The sequence below is a fragment of the Lissotriton helveticus genome, chromosome 1_1 (assembly GCF_964261635.1).
Source record: "Lissotriton helveticus chromosome 1_1, aLisHel1.1, whole genome shotgun sequence".
NCBI lineage: Eukaryota > Metazoa > Chordata > Amphibia > Caudata > Salamandridae > Lissotriton > Lissotriton helveticus.
In genome coordinates, this window is record NC_136057.1 from 172047365 (window position 1) to 172072436 (window position 25072).

Consider the following 25072-nt stretch of genomic DNA (forward strand, 5'->3'; position numbering starts at 1 on the left):
CAATTCGGGCAAAGCTTTAGCTTTATCCCCAAGACCGGTACCTGGTACTCGTGTATTATCTTCAGCTTCTAATGCTGTCCAATCTATCTTTTTCTCTCCCACCTCCCATTCTTTTTCTTTGAGTTTTTCATATATGCCCGCAGGCAACAGGACCTTTAACATTTTAATGATATCAGGATACGTGTATTCTCCCATACGGAGCATGTCCTTTAATTCACGGTGAAACCCTGCTGGATCTTTATCATGACAAGGAATTAACTTTTTCATTTCTAAGAGTTCTATTTTCGTGATAGGGGTGTAAACAAATACTCGTTCTAGACTACCATCTTCTCCCTTAACTGGATGCACTTCCCGTAACGGATTCTGTCTGTCTATGTAGAATGATTTTCTTTCTGGGGGTGAGGCGTGAACAAAATGTGGATTCAGAAATGTTCGGTATTTGTGGCGCTGTTCTAGAATGACACTAATTAAATCGGTACCTAGACCTTTCCATCTGTATTGGAGTAACTCGTTCAATACATCATGTAGAGGACCTGGATCAGAATGCTGTTCCTCATACAGTGTAATGAGGTGCTGAATCATATATGTACCCACCAGACGTTGCTCGGCTGGGGGCAGTTTCAGAAACTTTTGTGCCACTATTTCGTCTGGAAAAGTGGTAGAATCACTAGTCCATCGGACTGCTGATCGGGCTAGTTCTTGTTCATGCATTGTACCAAGCTCGCTATAACCTATTCGTGATTTCAGAATTTGATCGGTGGCCTGGAATACTTGCTCAAGAGAACACTGTTCTGGTACTGGAGGAGGAAAAACTTTCTTGTAATCTAGGCGTGAATATCGGTCGGAAAGTCTAGTTCTACCTACATACGCTATTCTGGAGGGATTCTCGCTGTCTACCTCTTCACTAGAAGAGTCCCTCTCTTTCTCGGTTGCTCTTTTTGCTTCTCGTTCCTTGTGTATACGTATTATTTCCTTACGAATTTTCTTATACATACTCTCTATACAACCTTGTGTCTTGTGTTTTCCATCGGCTATATTGTCACTCCACCTGGTTAGGACTTTCATCTCGTCTTGGTCTTTATCTGGATAATCTTGCTCTCTTATTAAACAGTTAATCAGGAACTTTAAAATCATAAGTTGAACCTCGGCTTTCCTTTGTGACATAGCTTCGTGAATACTTTCTGGATTCTCTCCTGTACGGATGAAACGATATATTCTGTTCAGATGTTCCTTCATATCGGGCAGGGTGATCAAAAAGCTGGCCACCCGTCTTAAACGTACTGAATATAAGATCATGTGATCTTTGCCTGGAACTGGATCATATATACAGTCAGTAAGAAGTCGCTTGAGATCTGTGTATGTTGCCACTTTTGGCGTACGCTGTAACGCTACGTCGTGCAGCGTCAGACGTTTCGGTTGAGGCGGGGTGCGAGGAGCACTTCCCCCCGCGGCTCCTAAACTAGAATCGTCGGTGAATACTGTACGGGCTGGTAGAGTGACTGGCATAACGGGTACATTTACTGTGGGCTGGTCCGGGGGTGCTGGAACATGAACTTGACCCCCGGGAACAGTAGTTGGCGGGACAGGTATTACATTATTAACGGGAGCAGGCGGAACAGGCAGAACATGATTTGCATATGCTGGGACTGTGTCGTCCAAATAGGACGAAAGAAAAATTTCAGCTGCGGTCGGTTTATGACGTAGCTTAATCGGGACCATTGGCGGCGGTAAATTACCGGGTACTTCCGGGGTTGCCTTCGGCAAGCCCTCGGCAAGAAGAGGATACATACCTTTAATAAGGGCATTTCTCTGTCGGTCTGACTGTTCTGCTCTAACTCGTTCACCTTCTTCTATTAATTCCCTTTCTTGGGCTCTTTCTGAGGATTCCCTACTTAATTCTGTTTTTCTGAATTCTTTTTCGGTTCTTTTATGAGATTCTTTGCGCCATAACTCGATGGCATCTTTCTGGGACTGTCTGGCTTTCTTTTTCCATAATGCTTCTTCTACTCTCATGATGCACTCGGCATCCCATGTACCTGATACGGGCCATCTATATTTCTCTTCTAGTTCCTTAGTATAGTCCGCCCATAAGTCTAGATATATTATGGCATCTAAGCCATGCTTGTGATACATAAAATGTCCTGGACTGTCCCTAGGAGGGACAGGAACTGCTTCTTCGAGTAACCCTTTTCTGGTCTTTAACTGACGTAATTTCGAGAACAGAGGCATTTCGGTAATACACTTGGAACACAATACACAATAATCACAGTAATAGAATAGCAAACAAATCTCTCATACCACGACATAAAAATACATTGATAACAGTTCGAACAGAATACTACCTGATACACTGAAAACAGAACACATGAATTTCTCGAGAACGAAACTTACTAGAATTACTAGATGCACTGCTAAAACAGTACAGAACATACCGGTCCCATAAAGAGACACGTCGGACCGTATCCACCTAGGTGAATACTTCGGACTGGATCTGTGTACCCAAACCCAACGGACCAGGAACAAACTAATGATCCTGTCTAGATACTTCCCCCGCGACGGTACTCACCGGGAAGCAGAAACTGGAAGGCCTCGGACTGGACTGGACTGCTACGACGTCGGACTACTACATACTTCGGAAACTTCGGAAACAGGTGGGCCTCCAGATACTTCGGACCTTGCTCTCTCGGCTTGGGCTCTGGTCGGGACGAACCGCATTCCACACCGCTTCGTCTGGATGTCGGACCGCAGTCTCCGTCTCCTCCGTGGGCCTGAGGGAGACTTGAAGCAGAAATATCTGCACGTGCACGGTATTGTTCCGTCACGGCTGCAGAGGGTCAGGGGACCGGCGTTGCATTGCCAGCGCGTGAGGAAGGGGTACGTACCTGTTCGGGCGCCATTTATGTGGTAAATAAATAATTAATTACCGGTACTATTTTTGAATATATTAACAATAACAGATAGCTCAATAAATAAGAGGCAGGATCCGATGTGTCCGAGTTGAACAGGCTTTATTCAGGCAAAAGGGAAGGGACTGGAACGGGACAGCCTGAAATAAAATAGGAAGGAAGGCAGCTGCACCATTTCATTAACAGTGCAGTGTATATATAGTAAGGGTATACACCTGTTACAACGCATTTTTTACAACGCAATACTGTTACAACGCATCTTTTACAACGCAAATACTATTACAACGCATACATTTACAACTCATACTGTTACAACGCAGATACTGTTACAACGCATGTACTTTTACAACGCATTTTGTATGATATGTGTATAGTTAAAGAAGGCTATTATTGTCAAAATATTTGAGTAATATATATTTATATTTAATATAAATTTGTTAAAATTATTTATAAAATATATTATTTTTATAAATATTTTGAGTATTAATTTGGATATTAAAAAATTAATTAAAATATGAAAAAATTAAATCTAAATATTTTTTATTTTGAGTATTAATTTGGATATTAAAAAAATAATTAAAATATGTAAAAATTAAATCTAAATATTTTGAGTATTAATTTGGATATTAAAAAATTAATTAAAATATGTAAAAATTAAATCTAAATATTTTGAGTATTAATTTGGATATTAAAAAATTAATTAAAATATGTAAAAATTAAATCTAAATATTTTGAGTATTAATTTGGATATTAAAAAATTAAATAAAATATGGAAAAATTAATTAATTATTTTATTGTATTTATAAATATAATTAATTGAGTATAAATATAGTTATGTGAAATATAAAATATAAAATAATATTAATAATAATTAATGTGAATATTAATTTGGGTATTATTGAACTAAATTAAATATGTAAAAATTAATTTTAGAATATATTGTTTTTATAAATATTTTGAGTATTAATTAGTGTATTAAATAATTAATAAAAATATGTAAAAAATAAATAATTATTTTATTATTTTTTATGTAATTTATATTTTATTATATTTATTATTATAATTTATTGTTATTAGTAATTAATATGGTAAATGTTAATTGAATATAAATATAGTTATGTGAAATATCAAATATTATTAATAATAATTAATGTGAGTATTAATTTGGGTATTAAAAAAATAATTAAAATATGTAAACATTAATTATTATTTTTATTGTATTTATACTTATTTTGATTATTAATTTGGGTATTATAATATTAATTTAAATATGTAAAAATTAGTCAATAATATATTTGTTTTCATTTATAAGATATTTATATTATTAAGGTAATAATAATAAATTTGAGTATTATTTTGAGTATTATATAAATAATTTAAATATGTAAAAAATAAATAATAAATATATTGTATTTAAAAGTATTATATATATTGTATGTATAATTATTTGGAGTATTAATTTTGGTATTATACAATTTAATAGTAATAAATCCATTTATTTAAAAATGATAATAGATTATAATTAAAAAAATTAAATTGAGAATTAAAGAAACAGTTTAATATTTTATACGTTTATAAATAGAAAATAATTAAAAATAATATATTTGTGAAAAACTTATTATAATATTATGGTTCCCACGGTTTAACATTGTTTCCAATGGATACATTTGTCCTTCATTTATTTTCATGATACCTTGATATATGTATAGCGGTCCGGAATTAAAGCCAAGTAAAGTAACAGAAAGAAAGAAAAAATAACAGAAAAGAAAGAAGAAAACAGGTAAGAAAAGAAAGTATAATTTTTACATGAAAATAGTTATGAAAATATACAATGCATTAATTAAATAAAAACGAACAAACAGTGTTTTAGTAAGTAAAAATTTTATTTTCTTATTCAAGAAATATATTAAAATAAACTTCTGTTTTTTTAAAATTTAATGTATATTTTTGAACATTTTTAATATTCATGTAAAAATATAATTAAAATAACTTTATTGTAAATAATCGCTTAAATATAAATGTACAGTAGTCCCTTGTTTATTGTTGCAGCATATCCTGACGTCATTACGTTTACGCGAGCGTCATCGGCCATTTTGTGGAGTACCGGAGCAGGAAGCAGCAGGAAGCAGCAGGACGCTGATCTACGTTCAGGTAGGAAAACATTTAAATATTAAATAATATTGTAAATCAAATAAAGATTATCATTTATTTTAAGGATAAGTTAAGTAGAGGTTGCTCGAATTGAAAAAAATGTTCTTAAAACAACATGTCGCTACTCGTATTTTTAGAATATGCCTATGTTGGGTCGGAGGGCGTGGGGAAGATCGGTAATTAGATTAATGAAATAATTAGTTCTATGAAATGATGTAAAAGTGTTTTATTTTGTAATTAATATACAATAAATATAATTATGTATGCAATGTATTTAAATGCATTTTCGAGTGAAATTAAAGTTTAGAAAAAAAGAGTTTGAAAAAGTTAGTTTCACGTAATTGTTGATGAAATATTATTCAAATGTAAACAGTGATATTTCCAATGTTTTATTCGTTCTTTTTTAAAAAAATAATGTTTTTGTTGGACATTCAAAATATTGGAATATTTGCAAATAAGTGATATTATGATTGGTTATATTGTTTGGCATTAATTTTTATTAAAAAAAATTTCATTATAATTCTGCTTTGTCTTTCAATTGTTAAATGTAAAGTGAAAGATTAATCAATTATTTCTTTTTTGCTTTATTATATTTAAAGGCAGAATTAATGTTCACCGTTATTATAAAAATATGGTGAAGTGTATATTTATGGTTTTTGTTGGAGTTACTATATTTGGATTGAGAATATGTATGTATGTATAGGCATTTATATAGCGCACTACTTACCCGTAGGGTCCCAAGGCGCTTCGACCGCTGCGAAACCTTTCCTGGCTTCCCTGAGAGATGGTCCCTTAATGGGTATCTCCAGGGTGAGACCAGGCATCCCCGGCGGTCTGGTGGGGCCGTTAGTGAAGATGAGGCAAGCTAATGCCCAGAGTTGCCGAGTGTGAACGCTGATCAGAGTGGGCACCGAGGCGAGAGAATTATCGAGTCCACTGACCCTGGTCCAGAAACCTGCCGCGCCGGGAATCGAACCCTGGTCCCGGGCCGTCCTCTGCTCTCGGGTCTGCCGCCTCTAACCAGTGAGCCACACTACTTCACTTCACAGAATATCAGGTTACATTGGATTTTAACATTGAAAAGGCCAGATTGTGTTTCGCTTTTTGAAGAAAAGAAAGGAGCTTAATATATGTATGATTTATTTTCGTGTCTATAATAACATTTAGCACATATTTGTAATTTCATGGAAATTGCACTGTTTTGCTTAAAAAAATAGTTTTATCAACAATTTTATGATGTAGTTTTGAAAGAACAGTTTTGAAAGTTATTAAAAATGCATTTATTACATTTGCTAAATAATTTCTAATTATTTAGTAATATTGACACAAAATTAGGGTAGCAAATATTTAATTTGCAATTTTTAAAATAAAAATATTAAAAAAAATTAAAAAAATTGATTCATGTAAGGGGTTTATTAATAAATTGTTGGTAAAAAAATCCTAAAAAAAAATAAAAAATAAATGACCCAACATCAAATTTAGAATTTTTTTTTAGTAAAAAGGTTTATTGCCAATTTAAATTAGAGAGTAAATTTAGATAAAAGCAGGAAAGTAATGTGAATAACAGTTTAAAAAGTAAGGATGTTAGCAAGATTCTCAAGGTAATCTAGAGCCACACACAACGAAAATTGTTGTAAAAGTCCCAATAGTCGTTCAGACATATCCTTAGTTCTTTGAGTAATCCGTGAGTTTAGACTACCTGTGAGAGTTTGTGATAGTCTCATTTCCTGAAAGCTTTGCTCCTTCTTCAAAGTTTCAAGAAATGAATAGAAATTAGGGTGGGGTTTTCCAATTAAATGATTGAAGGAGTTATGCCATCCCTCAATGGCATTATTTGTTTTAGCCTCTCCCTGTAGGCAACTCGAATAACAGTTCCACCACTCCACATGGAAACGTGGCTTCCTCCTGCGACCCGATCTGCCTAGGTGTCCAATCCATGTGTCTTCCATATAATTTAGAATAGGTGCCAATTTGTCTTCGTTTGTTAAATAATAATCAGATTCTGTAATGGCAGTGTAGTACTCGTCTACACTTTCGGGAGGGACAAAACAAAGAGCTGTTAATTTTTTTAATTCTACTTGAAGTTTGCTGTCTGTTGAGTATTCTGTAACTAAGGGTGTTTTCTGTAATTTACGCCAGAATGCCTGGGAAAAGTGGAAAAAACACCCTTGAATTTGGGTATCCGTGTACATTTTGGTGATCACATTAATCATGCTCAATTCAAAATCCATTATTATTTTCCTAGGGCTTTGCTTAGTTATAGATTTTATCACAGCTAAAAATTCTGTGTAAGTTGCAGAAGTCTTATCAGGCAGCAAACTATACACTAGGGGTATTACACTGTTGTTAATTTTTGCGTGGATAGTATAAATTTGGGTGAATGGATGGGTGTGCTTTTAAATGTCCCATCCATCATCCAAATTTCACTAGTTTCAAGCTTTACAAGGTTACGTGGAGTACTAAATATTAAAATACGCTTTAGAGGGTTTTCGTTATCATGCAGTAGGAAAGGTTCATTAGCAAAAGAAATTGTAAGTTCGTGAGGAATATTGATATCAGAAAAACTATGTGGCGTATTTACTTGAGTATTACTTGCCTGCTTTTGACGTTGTATAATTCTACGCAAATTATGAATATTTGGAATATTACTAGCAATACGAGTAGGGACATGTTGTGCAACCTGTCTCAAAATAGATCCTGTGGATTCATTGGAGGTGCTTGCAATAGCTTTCATTTCATTAACTGTTTCTCTAATATCAACTTCCATTGCAGAGGCAGAGTGGTTATTGTCAGTTGTTCTTACAATAATATCATTGACCGTAACCGCTCTGCCGCTGCAACGAGTTGTATGGTATTGCACGCATCTCCAATGAATCCGTGGATTACTTAACCTATCCTTACAATAAATGTAACCTGCATGATTAAGTAGTTGGTTTCCTTTCCTGGAAGAGATATATTTAGCTGTTGGATGTGTAGACATTTCCTAAAAAAAGAGAAAAAAAATATTAAGTTTGTGAATATAAAAAATTTTCCCCTAGATTTGTATGTACTTTTCCTATTGCACCACTATTATTATTGTATAACTCTTTATTATTCAGCATTTTCGTATATATAACTTTTATATAGAATTAGAATAATAAATAATACATTTACTCTAAGCAAAACTTTTTCTACTGCAGTATTTACCAGGTGTTGGATTAATATTTTACACTTCAAGATTATTTAGCACTTTTCCTATTAATGCACTTACATTGTGTTGGAATAGTAATTTACACCTATGGATTATCCAGCACTTTCCCTAGTGCTGCACTTACCAGAAGTTGGAATAGTAATAATTTACACCTCTAGATTTTCCAGCACTTTCCCTACTGCTGCACTTACAGGGAGTTGGAATTGTAATTTACACCTCTACACTATCCTGCACTTTCCCTACTGCAGCACTTACCCGGAGTAGGAATACTAATTTACACCTCGACATTTAACTGCACTTTCATTACTGCAGCACTTACCCGGAGTAAGAATAGTAATTTACACCTGTGGACTATGCTGCACTTTCCCTACTGCTGCACTTACTTGAAGTAGAAATAGTAATAATTTACACTTCAAGATAATTTAGCACTTTTCCTACTGCTGCACTTACATCGAGTTGGAATAGTAATTTACACCTGTGAATTACCCAGCACTTTCCCTAATGCTGCACTTACCAGAAGTTGGAATAGTAATAATTTACACCTCTAGATTTTCCAGCACTTTCCCTACTGCTGCACTTACAGGGAGTTGGAATAGTAATTTACACCTGTGGATTATCCAGCACTTTCCCTACTGTAGCACTTACCCGGTGTAGGAATAATAATTTACACCTCGACACTTAACTGCAATTTTATTACTGCAGCACTTACCCGGAGTAGGAATACTAATTTACACCTGTGGATTATCCAACACTTTCCCTACTGCTGCACTTAATTGAAATAGTAATAATTTACACTTCAAGATTATTTAGCACTTTTTCCACTGCTGCACTTACATTGAGTTGGAATAGTAATTTACAATTGTGAATTATGAAGCACTTTCACTAATACTGCACTTACCAGAAGTTGGAATAGTAATAATTTACACCTCTAGATTTTCCAGCACTTTCCCTACTGCTGCACTTACAGGGAGTTGGAATAGTAATTTACACCTGTGGATTATCCAGCATTTTCCCCACTGCTGCACTTACAGGGAGTTGGAATAGTAATTTACACCTGTGGATTATCCAGCACTTTCCCCACTGCTGCACTTACATGGAGTTGGAATACTAATTTACACCTTAAGCCTATCCTGCACTTTCTCTACTGCACCACTTACCTGGAGTTGGAATAGTTATCAGTACTTTTACACTATCCTGCATTTATTTGTATTCATGCTTTATTCATATGTGTATAATGAAAACAGATTTTCACTTACTTTTTGAATTGGATCTTTTCTTTGCTGAGATGGGTTTCTGATATTGTTTTTGGTTATAGTAGATCTTTTTGAAGATCTTGCTGGGTTGTGTCCTTTAAAAAGAAATGTTTTGTTAAAAATGTGTGACTTATAACTTGTGAAGAAAGTGACTTTTTACTTCCTTAAAGTTTAGATGTTTTTAAATTCAAGAAACATAGAAATAATGCACAATTTTAGAATTATATTATTGGAAATATACTTTTGGTCTGCACTTTACCTACTGCTGCACTTATCCGGAGTTGGAATATTATTTTACAGGTTTCTTGACTATCTAGCACTTTCCCTACTTTTGCACTTACCCAGAGTTGGAATAGTAATTTACACCTCTACACTATCCTGCACTTTCTCTACTGCAGCACTTACCCGGAGTAGGAATACTAATTTACACCTCGACACTTAACTGCACTTTCATTACTGTAGCACTTACCCGGAGTAAGAATAGTAATTACACCTGTGGACTATGCTGCACTTTCCCTACTGCTGCACTTACTTGAAGTAGAAATAGTAATAATTTACACTTCAAGATAATTTAGCACTTTTCCTACTGCTGCACTTACATCGAGTTGGAATAGTAATTTACACCTACGGATTATCCAGCACTTTACCTAGTGCTGCACTTACCAGAAGTTGGAATAGTAATAATTTACACCTCTAGATTTTCCAGCACTTTCCCTACTGCTGCACTTACAGCGAGTTGGAATAGTAATTTACACCTGTGGATTATCCAACACTTTCCCCACTGCTGCACTTACATGGAGTTGGAATACTAATTTACACCTTAAGCCTATCCTGCACTTTCTCTACTGCACCAATTACCTGGAGTTGGAATAGTTATCAGTACCTTTACACTATCCTGCATTTATTTGTATTCATGCTTTATTCATATGTGTATAATGAAAACTGATTTTCACTTACTTTTTGAATTGGATCTTTTCTTTGCTGAGATGGGTTTCTGATATTGTTTTTGGTTATAGTAGATCTTTTTGAAGATCTTGCTGGGTTGTGTCCTTTAAAAAGAAATGTTTTGTTAAAAATGTGTGACTTATAACTTGTGAAGAAAGTGACTTTTTACTTCTTTAAAGTTTAGATGTTTTTAAATTCTAGAAACATAGAAATAATGCACAATTTTAGAATTATATTATTGGAAATATACTTTTGGTCTGCACTTTACCTACTGCTGCACTTATCCGGAGATGGAATATTATTTTACAGGTTTCTTGACTATCTAGCACTTTCCCTACTTTTGCACTTACCCGGAGTTTGAATAGTAATTTACACCTCTACACTATCCTGCACTTTCTCTACTGCAGCACTTACCCGGAGTAGGAATACTAATTTACACCTCGACACTTAACTGCACTTTCATTACTGCAGCACTTACCCGGAGTAAGAATAGTAATTTACATCTGTGGATTATCCAACACTTTCCCTACTGCTGCACTTAATTGAAGTAGAAATAGTAATAATTTACACTTCAAGATAATTTAGCACTTTTCCTACTGCTGCACTTACATCGAGTTGGAATAGTAATTTACACCTGTGAATTACCCAGCACTTTCCCTAATGCTGCACTTACCAGAAGTTGGAATAGTAATAATTTACACCTCTAGATTTTCCAGCACTTTCCCTACTGCTGCACTTACAGGGAGTTGGAATAGTAATTTACACCTCTACACTATCCTGCACTTTACCTACTGCAGCACTTACCTGGAGTAAGAATACTAATTTACACTTTGACACTTAACTGCACTTTCATTACTGCAGCACTTACCCGGAGTAGGAATAGTAATTTACACCTGTGGATTATCCAACACTTTCCCTAGTGCTGCACTTAATTGAAGTAGAAATAGTAATAATTTACACTTCAAGATAATTTAGCACTTTTCCTACTGCTGCACTTACATCGAGTTGAAATAGTAATTTACACCTGTGAATTACCCAGCACTTTCCCTAATGCTGCACTTACCAGAAGTTGGAATAGTAATAATTTACACCTCTAGATTTTCCAGCACTTTCCCTACTGCTGCACTTACAGGGAGTTGGAATAGTAATTTACACCTGTGGATTATCCAGCACGTTCCCTACTGCAGCACTTACCCGGTGTAAGAATAATAATTTACACCTCGACACTTAACTGCACTTTTATTACTGCAGCACTTACCCGGAGTAGGAATACTAATTTACACCTGTGGATTATCCAACACTTTCCCTACTGCTGCACTTAATTGAAGTAGAAATAGTAATAATTTACACTTCAAGATTATTTAGCACTTTTTCTACTGCTGCACTTACATTGAGTTGGAATAATAATTTACACCTGTGAATTATCCAGCACTTTCCCTAGTGCTGCACTTACCAGAAGTTGGAATAGTAATAATTTACACCTCTAGATTTTCCAGCATTTTCCCTACTGCTGCACTTACAGGGAGTTGGAATAGTAATTTACACCTCTACACTATCCTGCACTTTACCTACTGCAGCACTTACCTGGAGTAAGAATACTAATTTACACTTTGACACTTAACTGCACTTTCATTACTGCAGCACTTACCCGGAGTAGGAATAGTAATTTACACCTGTGGATTATCCAACACTTTCCCTAGTGCTGCACTTAATTGAAGTAGAAATAGTAATAATTTACACTTCAAGATAATTTAGCACTTTTCCTACTGCTGCACTTACATCGAGTTGAAATAGTAATTTACACCTGTGAATTACCCAGCACTTTCCCTAATGCTGCACTTACCAGAAGTTGGAATAGTAATAATTTACACCTCTAGATTTTCCAGCACTTTCCCTACTGCTGCACTTACAGGGAGTTGGAATAGTAATTTACACCTGTGGATTATCCAGCACTTTCCCTACTGCAGCACTTACCCGGTGTAAGAATAATAATTTACACCTCGACACTTAACTGCATTTTTATTACTGCAGCACTTACCCGGAGTAGGAATACTAATTTACACCTGTGGATTATCCAACACTTTCCCTACTGCTGCACTTAATTGAAGTAGAAATAGTAATAATTTACACTTCAAGATTATTTAGCACTTTTTCTACTGCTGCACTTACATTGAGTTGGAATAATAATTTACACCTGTGAATTATCCAGCACTTTCCCTAGTGCTGCACTTACCAGAAGTTGGAATAGTAATAATTTACACCTCTAGAGTATCCTGCACTTTTCTTACTGCAGCACTAACATGGAGTAGGATTATTATTTTACAGGTTTCTTAAATATCTATCACTTTCTCTACTGTTGCACTTACCTGGAGTTGAAATAGTAATTTACACCTGTGGATTATCCAGCACTTTCCCAAGTGCAGCACTTACCAGAAGTTGGAATAGTAATAATTTACACCTATAGATTTTCCAGCACTTTCCCTACTGCTGCACTTACAGGGAGTTGGAATAGTAATTTACACCTATGGATTATCCAGCACTTTCCCTAGTGCTGCACTTACCAGAAGTTGGAATAGTAATAATTTACACCTGAGGATTATCCAGCACTTTCCCTACTGCTGCACTTACAGGGAGTTGGAATAGTAATTTACACCTATGGATTATCCAGCACTTTCCCTAGTGCTGCACTTACCAGAAGTTGGAATAGTAATAATTTACACCTGAGGATTATCCAGCACTTTCCCCACTGCTGCACTTACAGGGAGTTGGAATAGTAATTTACACCTGTGGATTATCCAGCACTTTCCCCACTGCTGCACTTACATGGAGTTGGAATACTAATTTACACCTTAAGACTATCCTGCACTTTCTCTACTGCACCACTTACCTGGAGTTGGAATAGTTATCAGTACCTTTACACTATCCTGCATTTATTTTTATTCATGCTTTATTAATATGTGTATAATGAAAACTGATTTTCACTTACTTTTTGAATTGGATCTTTTCTTTGCTGAGATGGGTTTCTGATATTGTTTTTGGTTATAGTAGATCTTTTTGAAGATCTTGCTGGGTTATGTCCTTTAAAAAGAAAAGTTTTGTTAAAAATGTGTGACTTATAACTTGTGAAGAAAGTGACTTTTGACTTTCTTAAAGTTTAGATGTTTTTAAATTTCAGAAACATAGAAATAATGCACAATTTTAGAATTATATTATTGGAAATATACTTTTGGTCTGCACTTTACCTACTGCTGCACTTACCCAGAGTTGGAATATTATTTTACAGGTTTCTTGACTATCTAGCACTTTCCCTACTTTTGCACTTACCTGGAGTTGGAATAGTAATTTACACCTGTGGATTATCCAGCACTTTCCCTAGTGCTGCCCTTACCAGAAGTTGGAATAGTAATAATTTACACCTCTAGATTTTCCAGCACTTTCACTACAGCTGCACTTACAGGGAGTTGGAATAGTAATTTACACTTTAAGATTATTCAGCACTTTCCCTACTGCTGCACTTACATGGAGTTTGAATACTAATTTACACCTCTAGAGTATACTGCACTTTTCTTAACGCAGCACTTACATGGAGTTGGAATATTATTTTATAGGTTTCTTGACTATCTAGCACTTTCTCTACTGTTGCACTTACCCGGAGTTGGAATAGTAATTTACACCTCTACACTATCCTGCACTTTCTGTACTGCAGCACTTACTTGGAGTAGGAATACTAATTTACACCTCGACACTTTACTGCACTTTCATTATTGCAGCACTTACCCGGAGTAGGAATAGTAATTTACACCTCTAGATTTTCCTGCACTTTCCCTACTGCTGCACTTATAGGGAGTTGGAATATTAATTTACACCTCTAGTGTATCCTGCACTTTTCTTACTGCAGCAATTAAATAAAATTGGAATAGTTATTACTAGCTTTACACTAATCTGCATATATTTGTATTCATGCTTTATTCATATGTGTATAATGGAAACTGATTTTCACTTACTTTTCGAATTGGATCTTTTCTTTCCTGAGATGGGTTTCTGATATTGTTTGTGGTTTTAGTAGATCTTTTGGAAGATCTTGCTGAGATGTGGTAAGTGGTTAGTGGGCAGTGGCAGTGGCAGTGTCCCTCACCGCTTTTAACCGCGCTACCGGCGTATGAGTGATTAAAACTTATATGCTGCTTATGCTGCAACATCTCTAGCGCTAATTTTAAAAAGCTTTTAAACTCACTGGGCACTGGTGTGAAAGAGAGTGGGTCGCTGCACTCGCGCTGCTCATTTCATTTTGCAGTGTTCACTGGAGGACTGGCTGCGTTTGGCATTCTGTTTTGCTGAGGCATTAGGGAAGCAAGCAGGCTGTTACTTCAACCAATCACAGAGTGCTGGACTCGTCCCTCCCTCCCGCCTCGTTCTGACGCCGGTGGCTAGCGCCGTTTGAGCAGAGGGCGTGGAGGGTCCGAGCCAGCTACTTCCTGCTTTCCATCTGCAGCGCTCTAGCTGTTGGACGCAGGGGGGGATAAAAGGCGGATGTGCCCTAGGCAGCGCAGCGGACGAGCGCAGCGGGCGCGACGATGGCGCGCCGAAGTTGCGCCTAAGTTAAGCCCGTCTGCGCCCGTCCGCGGCCGGGCGCGGGCCAGGGCCATCCCCCCTGTCCTTTTATCGAGGCATGTAACCTGGAGCCGTGAGGATCTGCTGGCCCTCCGGGGCCTTCAGTCCGAGACATGCCTGCATAAAATGAAGGCGGAAAACACTCTAGGCTGTGACCATTGCAATTTTACCTTCAATCAGGGCACAAAGACATCTAGGGGCCCTCAGGCCTTGGTGTGTGGTCTGCTAAATGTCCGATCATTGCGAAAACATTGTTTGGATTTGCATGATCTCCTTACTAATAAACATTGGGACTTGGTCTTTATCACGGAAACGTGGCTAGACCAATACTCTACGCCCGAGGTCCTTGACGCTATCCCAGAGGGCTACTCCCTGGTGAGGTTAGACCGGGAAACTGGGAGAGGCGGCGGGATAGCTATTGTGGCCAGACAGGGCCTTCATTGCCACTTAGAACAGGCGAAGATCGTGGATGGTGAGGTTGGCGAATTTTCTATCTCTGTCAACGGGAGTTGCACTCTGAAGGGCCTTTTGATCTACAGGCCACCTGGCACTGCTGCCCGTTTCAGTGAGAGCCTTCTCGAGGGTATTACTGAGGCAGCACTGCGAGTGGAGAATTATTTGGTACTGGGGGATCTCAATCTCCATCTTGATGATCCCACTGACAGAGCAGCTAGGGAATTCCAACAAAGCATGGAAGCTCTACACTTTGTGCAGAAAGTTCTTCAGCCCACTCATCAACTTGGCCACACCCTGGATCCGGTTTTTGCGAACTGGGAACAGGTGGTTGTCTCCGACCCTATTCCCATTCCCTGGACAGATCATCACCTGGTTCCCTTTCAGATCCAGATTCAGGGAGCTCGACCGGTGATACCATCGGCCTCCAGGCACCATAGTCGACGCTGGTCTAACTTCTCCCAAATTAAATTTAATCAGGCCCTTATGGATAAAGGTCGTTTAGGGGGAGTGGGAGTGGAAGCCTTGAACACCAACTTGGACCTGCTCATTACGGAGTCCTTGGATCAAGTGGCCCCACTGGGCATATCAAGAAGGGGTGGTCGGTTGCAGGGTACGGCACCATGGTATGATGAGGAGGTACGGGCAGCCAAAGTGGTGTGTAAACGTGCAGAGCGACTATGGAGAAAGACCCTTACGGTGCTTGCGAAAACCGAATACAACGCTATTCGGCGAAACTACCATAGATTGATTAGGAAGGCCAAGATGACATACTTTGGCACCAGGATCTTGGAAGCTGAAAATTCCACTAAAGAACTGTTCCTAATCTATAAAACACTATCGGTAGGGAAACCTGTAGCAGTGCCGGAAGAACTCTGCACGGTGGAGGGTTGCGACCGAATAGCAGAATATTTTGCCAATAAGGTAGCAACAATTTACACCTCCTTCCCACACCAGATGGCTCCAATCCTGAGGTTTGGGACAACTACCAAGGGATTGGGGAAACAACGGCTGTCTAGCTTCACTACCCCCCCGACGGAGGAGCTCATCCGCATTTGCGGATCAATACGATCTGGCTCACCTAGGGACCCCACTACTCCCAGACGGCTGTTGGGAAGTCTGGATGTTCTCGAACCACACATCCGCCTTCTGCTCAACACCTCTTATGAGACGCAGACTGTCCCTGCTGCATGGAAACAAGCGATTGTTCTCCCGCTGCAAAAAAAAGCCAACATTAGCTTTGATAAATTTGAGAATCTACGTCCCATCTCTCTCCTGCCTTATATGGCTAAAGTTGCGGAAAAGATTGTCAATCTCCAGCTGATGAAGTACGTGGATGATGCCTGTCTGCTCCACGACTCTCAGTTTGGTTTCCGCCCCCGTCATTCGACGGAGTCAGCTCTTCTAATGGCGGTGGAAGCCTTGCGTCAGGGTGCGGATGAAGGCCAAACCATGGCTTTAATCCTGCTAGACCTCAGCGCTGCATTTGACACTGTAGCACACTCCATTCTGCTACAGTGTCTGGAGGAAGGGGGTATCTCAGGTGCAGCGCTGGGTTGGCTAGGATCCTTTCTATCTGACAGACGCTTTCAGGTCCATCTGGGCGATTGCTACTCTAGAGAGATCGGGTTGGGCCAGGGAGTGCCTCAGGGCTCCTCCCTGAGCCCCACCTTGTTTAATCTCTATGTTGCCCCTTTGGCGGGAATAGTGGAGAAATACGGGCTGCGTGTTGTGTCCTATGCCGACGACACGCAGCTGGCCATCTCCCTCTCACGGACCCCGGATCTTGCGGCGGACAACTTCAGGAACTGCATGAAAGATCTAGCAGCCTGGATGTCCGCCAACTGTTTAAAGCTAAACGGTAGCAAGACCGAGGTACTAATTGTGGGTGGGACTCCGGATGCCTGGTCGTCGGCATGGTGGCCTTCTTGCTTGGGCAAGGCGCCAGCTCCTTGCCAGGAGGCAAGGAACTTAGGGGTCTGGCTGGACTCTGGCCTGACCTTTGATACACATGTGGGCCGTGTGGCTGGGGTATGCTTCGGCGTCCTGAGGACCTTAAAAAAGGTGTTAGATCTTCTCCCCCTTGCGGCCCGCAGAACGTTGGTGCATGCCCTGGTGACTTCCCGCCTCGATTATGGCAACCTATTATATCTGGGTGCCTCCAGCAGGGTCATCGGGCGCCTTCAGGTGCTGCAAAATGCAGCTGCCCGTTTGGTGTTGAGGCTCCCCAGGAGATCCCCCTCCAAACCCGCGCTCCACGCACTTCACTGGCTTCCAGTTGCCAGTCGGGTTGAATTTAAAACTCTCTCCACATGCCATCGTATTGTGAATGGCAAGGCTCCTGCGTTGCTCAGGAACTTGGTGACCGTGTATGAACCCACACGTAGCCTTCGATCCTCCTGCACAGGGCTCTTAACGATACCAAGAGTAAGGAAAGCCCGCATGGGGGGTAGATCTTTTAGGCATCTGGCGGCCAAACACTGGAATGCTCTTCCTTTAAGCCTGCGTTTGGAGCCATCAGAATTGATTTTCAGAAAAAAACTTAAGACCATTCTGTTCAGCAGGTAGTCGGCGGGGAGGGTGGGCGGAACCTCAGTTTCTCACTTATCACAGCGCGGGGACACGCCGGTGGGCGTACTTCCAAGCGCTCTATAAATGTCCAAAATGAAATGAAAATGAAATGTGTCCTTAAAAAAAAAATGTTTGGTAAAAAATGTGTGAATTATAACTTGTGAAGAAAGTGACTTTTTACTTCCTTAAAGTGTAGATGTTTTTTAATTCAAGAAACATAGAAATAATGCACTATTTTAGAATAATATTTTCCATTTCAACTGGATTTATATTTGCTTAAAAAAGCAGTATTTAGTTTGTCACGAAAATATTTGTATTACCTTTTTTAAAGATGTCGATAAACTTTTTTGGGGCCGTTATGATCAGGAATGTAATTTAAAAGTAAAATTTCTGTAAAAAAAAAAATATAATATTTATTCTTAATGCGACCTTTTTTGAGTAATGCATGATAAAGTCGTTTAATGAATAATGATGATGTACCTTCTTCTAACTTTGAAAAACGGTTCGTTTTTTCCAAAAGAAAAGTTATATCCTAGGTCTCACGTTTTCCTTGGATTGGAAGTGATTTCTATGAGTAATATAAAAAATAAGTATTAATTAATTATTATCGTTTTTAATATAAACGGTGTTTTATTTCTCAACTCATTTAAATTCCCAGTAATATTTTCGTAACATCTAATTAAAATTTAAATAAAAAGGATAGTTACGAATATTTTAATTCAGCTTCACTTATAAAAAAAATATATATTTTGTTCACGTTTTCGATAAACGTTACTTACTTGTTAATCGTTTTATTCAGTTGCTCAGTAGCTCAGTCAGTCTAACTGATATGAAAGGGTGAAAAGGTCAGATGTTCAGATTTCACGTCTGCTCTCTCGGGTAGTTGAGAATCAACTAGTTTCAAAATGGTGTCTGGCTACTATTTATAAGTTTGGTTTAGTAACTCAGTTTTATTTATAAAAATATGCGCTACAATTGGGTTTAAATTTTACATTTATTTCTGTGTAAACGTATAATTTAAAAATTAATTATAAGTAATTTACATAGCGTTATATCAGCCGTTTTGGCATCCATTTTGGATAATGTGTTGTGGTATTTATTAATTGAAATAATAGTAGGACTACATAAATTACAATACCTATTCAAAATGGCGTCCATGAATTATATATATCTGGTTATAATATTAAAAAAATACATATCGTGTATATTATTAAAGTTTCGTTTGTTTTAGTTTTAAAAAATATAATTACGAAAAAAGATATAATTTTAACACGAGGAGTATTAATATAAGTACTCGAGTATTAAATTTAATACTCGAGTATTAATTTATTAAATAAATAATTAGGATTCGTAATAATATGGTAGTTTTTCTTACCGATTTTTAAAACACTTCCCCACCCAAAACCCCTATTTTCCCTGCATCCCGTGCCAGGTTTTATTTTACAAAAAAAATAAATATATATTTATTTATGCGTTGTAATGGTATACGTTGTTATATAATGCGTTGTAATGGTATTTTTGCTAAATAAATACTATTTTGCGTTGTTATAGTACTCGTTGTAAAAACATGCGTTGTAACAGTATTCGCGTTGTAAAAAATGCGTTATAACGGTATGCGTTGTAAAAGTACGCGTTGTAACATCATATATCCTATAGTAAGACATTTCAAATACATTACATACAGTAGGCGTAACTTGTGACAAGCGTAAGATAAGAACACATGGGCGGAAACAGAAGGCGTGTACAGGGCGTGCACTGAGACATGTGATGTGAAACGTCATAGAAATGTCATGAGTGGGCGGAAACATGGAGGGGGCTACCTGAGAGCAGCTGGGACCTTTAACCTAGTGGTGCGCGCAAACGGGCAATGACGTGTTACTAGGGAGAACTGGGGCTATGACTTCTGCACTAGAAGAGGAGACTAAAGTCTGCGGTGTCAGGACGACATGTACCTATAGCATATCTGGTATCTGGTGTTTGGAGTACATGTCGATAGAATCTAAAAGTTATCAGGGCAAAGGCTACTTGACACTAAGGCTGGTGCATGCATATATTCTACATGTATTGCGTGTGCTAGGAATATTCTATGAATACTAATACAGTATTTCTCTTACATGGAGACAGAAAGACTAGACTATAGCTGAACTGTTTATGCGGTTCAGTAGCTTAGGAATGCAGAGAAGGAAAGCTGGACTGATAACTGGAAGCATAACATATTCTTGGCAGACAGGCAGGCAGAGCCAGGCCGGGCACCGCGCTGCGAGGCAGGAAGTAAGTGAAGGGTCAGGGATGCAGGTGGGGGCTGCATCGCTCCTCAGAGTGGGTTCAGGAGACTGGAGCTTGAATCTGGTGTCCGGGCCCTTTGAGGCCTAGAAACGGGGACAGTGCGGTGAATTTTCCTCAATACCACCACCACAAATACCACCACCACCAATACCACCATCACCAATACCACCACCACCAACACCAATACCACCACTAATACAACCATCAACACCATCACCAATACCACCACCCAACAATACCACCACCAGCACCACCCCCGATACCACAACCACCACCAATATCACCACCAATACAACCACCACCAATACCACCAGCAATACCACCACCAGCAAAACCACCATCACCAATAGCACCACCACCAATATCACCACCAATATCACTACCAATACCACCAATACTACCACCACCAATACCACCACCACAAATACCAGCACCACCAATACCACCAATACCAATTCCACCAATACCACCACTAATATCACCACCCATACCACCACCCATACCACCACCAATAACACATCACCAATATCACCACCAATACCACCACTAATACCACCACCAACACCACCCCTACCAATACCACCACCAGTACTACCACCAATACCACAACCACCAACAATATTACCACCACCAATACCACCACCACTACCAATAACACCACCAATACCACCACCACCAATACCACCACCACCAAGGCCATCACCAATACACCACCACCTCCAATACCACCATCACCAATGCCACCACCAATACCACCACCAACGCCAATACCACCACTAATATCACCACCAATACCATCACCAATATCACCTCCACCAATACCACCACCACCAGTGCACACAGCAATACCACCACCACCAATACCACCATCACCAATAGCACCACCACCACCAATATCACCACCAATACTACTAACAATACCACCATCACCAATACCGCCACGACCAATACCACCACCACAAATAACACCACCACCAATACTACCACCACCAATACCAATTCCGCCAATACCACCAGTAATACCACCACCAATAACACCACCACCAATACCACCACCAATACCACCACTACCACCACCACCAATACCACCACCAATGCCTCCACCAATACCACCACCAATACTACCACCAACACCATCACCAATACCACCACTACCAATACCACCAACAATACCACCACCAGTACCACCACCAATACCACAACCACCACCAATACCACTACTAATACCACCACCAATACCACCACCAATAGCACCACCATTAGCACCACAAATACCATCAATACCACCACAACCCATACCACCACCACCCATACCACCACCAATACCCCACCAATACCACCACCGCCACTAATACCACTACCAATGCCACCACCACAACCAATACCACCACCACAAGTACCAATACCACAAATACCACCACCAATATCACCACCACCACCAATACCACCACCACCACCATTACCACCAATACCACCACCAATACCAGTACCACCACCACCAATACCAATACAGCCACCACCAATACCACATCTGCCAATACCAATACCACCACCAATAACACCACCACTGCCATCAATACCACCAACCCCACCACCACCAATATCACCAATACCACTAATACCACCACCACTAATACCACCACCAATACCACCACCACAAGTACCAATACCACCAATCCCACCTCCAATACCCCCACCAATACCACCACCACCACCAATCTCACCACCAACACCATTACCATCAATACCGCCACCAACACCACCACAAACACCAATACCAGTACCACCACCACCAATACCAATACCAGCACCACCAATACCAATACAGCCACCACCAATACCACCACAGCAAGTACCACCACCACCCCCAATACCACCATCAATACAAGCATCACCAATACGAACAACACCAATACCATCACCAATACCACCACCACCAATATCACCACCATCTCCAATACTACCACTAATACCACCACAAATAACACCACCACCATCACCAACACCAATACCACCACCAATACCATCACCAATACCACCACCACCTCCAATACCACCACACATACCACCACCGCCACAAATACCACCATCAGCAATACCACCACCACCAACACCAATACCACCACTAATACCACCACCAATACCATCACCAATACCACCAATACCAATACCACCACCAATACCACAACCACCACCAATATCACACCCACCAATACAACCACCACCAATACTACCAACATCACCAATAGCACCACCACCACCAATACCACCACAACCAATACCACCACCAATATCACCACCAATACCACCAACAATACCAACATCATCAATACCACCTCCACCAATACCACCACAACAAATAACAGCACCACCAATACCACCAATACCAATTCCACCAATACCACCACCAATAACACCATCACCAATACCACCACCACCAATACCAGCACCAATACCACCATCACCAATAGCACCACCACCACCAATACCACCACAAGCAATACCACCACCAATATCACCACCAATACCACCAACAATACCACCATCATCAATACCACCTCCACCAATACCACCGCCATAAATAACAGCACCACCAATACCAATTCCACCAATACCACCACCAATAACACCATCACCAATACCACCACCACCAATACCACCACTAATACCACCACCAACACCACCACTACCAATACCACCACCAATACCACCACCAGTACCACCACCAATACCACAACCACCGGCAATATTACCACCACCAAGACCACCACCACTACTAATACCACCACCAATACCACTACCACCACCATCAATGCCCCCACCCCCACTATCAATACCACCACCAATACCACCATCAATACCTTCACCAATACCACCACCACTAATACCACCACCAACACCACCACAAGCACCACCAATACCACCACCATCAGCAATAGCACCGCCAATACCACCACCAATACTACCACCAAAACTACTACCACCACCACCAAACCAATGCCACCAAACCAATACCACCACCAATACCAAAACCACCAGCAATACCACCAATACCACCACCACCACTAATACCACCACCACTACTACCACCACCACCACCACCACCAATACCACTACAAATACCATCAATACCACTACACCACCAATATCACCCCCCCACAAATACCACCACCAATACCCCCACCACCACCAATACGACCACCACAAGTACCAATACCACCACCTATACCAATACCACCACCAATACCAATACCACCACCACATTCCAACCAATACCACCAATACCAGTAAAACCACCAATACCACCACCTAAAATACCAAAACCAATACCACCACCACTAATACCACCAACAATACCAGCATCACCAATACCACCACCAATTCCACCACCACCACCACCACTAATACCACCACCAATACCACCATCACCAATACCACCATCAATACCACCACCACCACTAATACCACCATCAATACCACCACCAGTACCACCATCAATACCACAACCACCACCAATATCACCACCACCAATACCACTGTCACCAATACCACCACCACCAATACCACAAATACCACCACCAATACCACCACCATGAATACCACCACCACCAATAGCACCACCCCACCATCAATACACCCACCACCAATACCACCATCAATACCACCACCAATACGCCACCACCACCAATACCTCTACCGCCAACACCACCAATACCACCGCCACCAATACCACCACCACCACCAATACCACCAACAAAACCACCACCACCACCAAAACCACCACCACCAATACCAACACCATCAATACCACCACCAATACCACCACCACCAATACCAATTCCACCACCACCACCAATACCAATTCCACCAATACCACCACTAAGATCACCACCAAATACCACCACCAATAACACCAATACCACCACCACCACTATCATCACCACCAATACCACCACTACCAATACCACCACTAATACCACCACCAATAACAATACCACCACCACATTACCACCAATACCACCACCAACACCACCAATATCAGCACCACTACTACCAATACCACCACCACTAATACCACCAACAATACCAGCATCAACAATACCACCACCACAAATACCACCACCACCAATACCACCACCAATACCACCACCAATACCAATTCCACCTCCACCACTAATACCACCAACAATACCACCACCAATATCACCACCACCAATACCACAACCACCAATACCACCACCACCAATACCACAAATACCACCACCAATACCACCACCATCAATACCACCACCACCAAGAGCATTACCCCACCATCAATACCACCACCTCCACCAATACCACCATCAATACCACCATCAATACCACCACCACCAATACCACCAATACCACTACCACCACCAATATCACCACCACCAATACCACCACCACCAATGCCGCCACCAATACCACCATCAATACCATCACCAATACCACCACCACCATCACCAATACCACCACCACCCACACCACCAATACCACCATCACCACCAATACCACCACCAGCACCAGCAATGCCACCGCCAATACCACCACAACCAATACCACCACCAAAACCACTACGACCAATACCACCACCAATATCACCACCATCATACTAATACCACCTAACCAGTACCACCACCAAAACCAATACCACCAGCAATACAACTACAAATACCACCACCACC

General features: G+C 40.0%; 2 long non-coding RNA genes across 2 annotated transcripts in view; both read right to left on the minus strand.

Moving 5' to 3' along the window:
- Positions 1 to 4788: 4788 nt before the first annotated feature.
- Positions 4789 to 10558, minus strand: LOC144768434 (uncharacterized). The gene is made up of 3 exons (XR_013598544.1): positions 10458 to 10558; positions 9504 to 9595; positions 4789 to 8040 (listed from the first exon to the last, which is right to left on the minus strand). It is a non-coding gene; the product is annotated as an uncharacterized LOC144768434 (long non-coding RNA).
- A 2872-nt stretch (positions 10559 to 13430) lies between these two features.
- LOC144782375 (uncharacterized) overlaps positions 13431 to 25072 on the minus strand; it is a 371940-nt gene continuing 360298 nt past the window's right edge. Inside the window, exon 3 of the long non-coding RNA XR_013601148.1 lies at positions 13431 to 13523. This is a non-coding gene — a long non-coding RNA (uncharacterized LOC144782375). The remainder of the gene's footprint in view (positions 13524 to 25072) is intronic.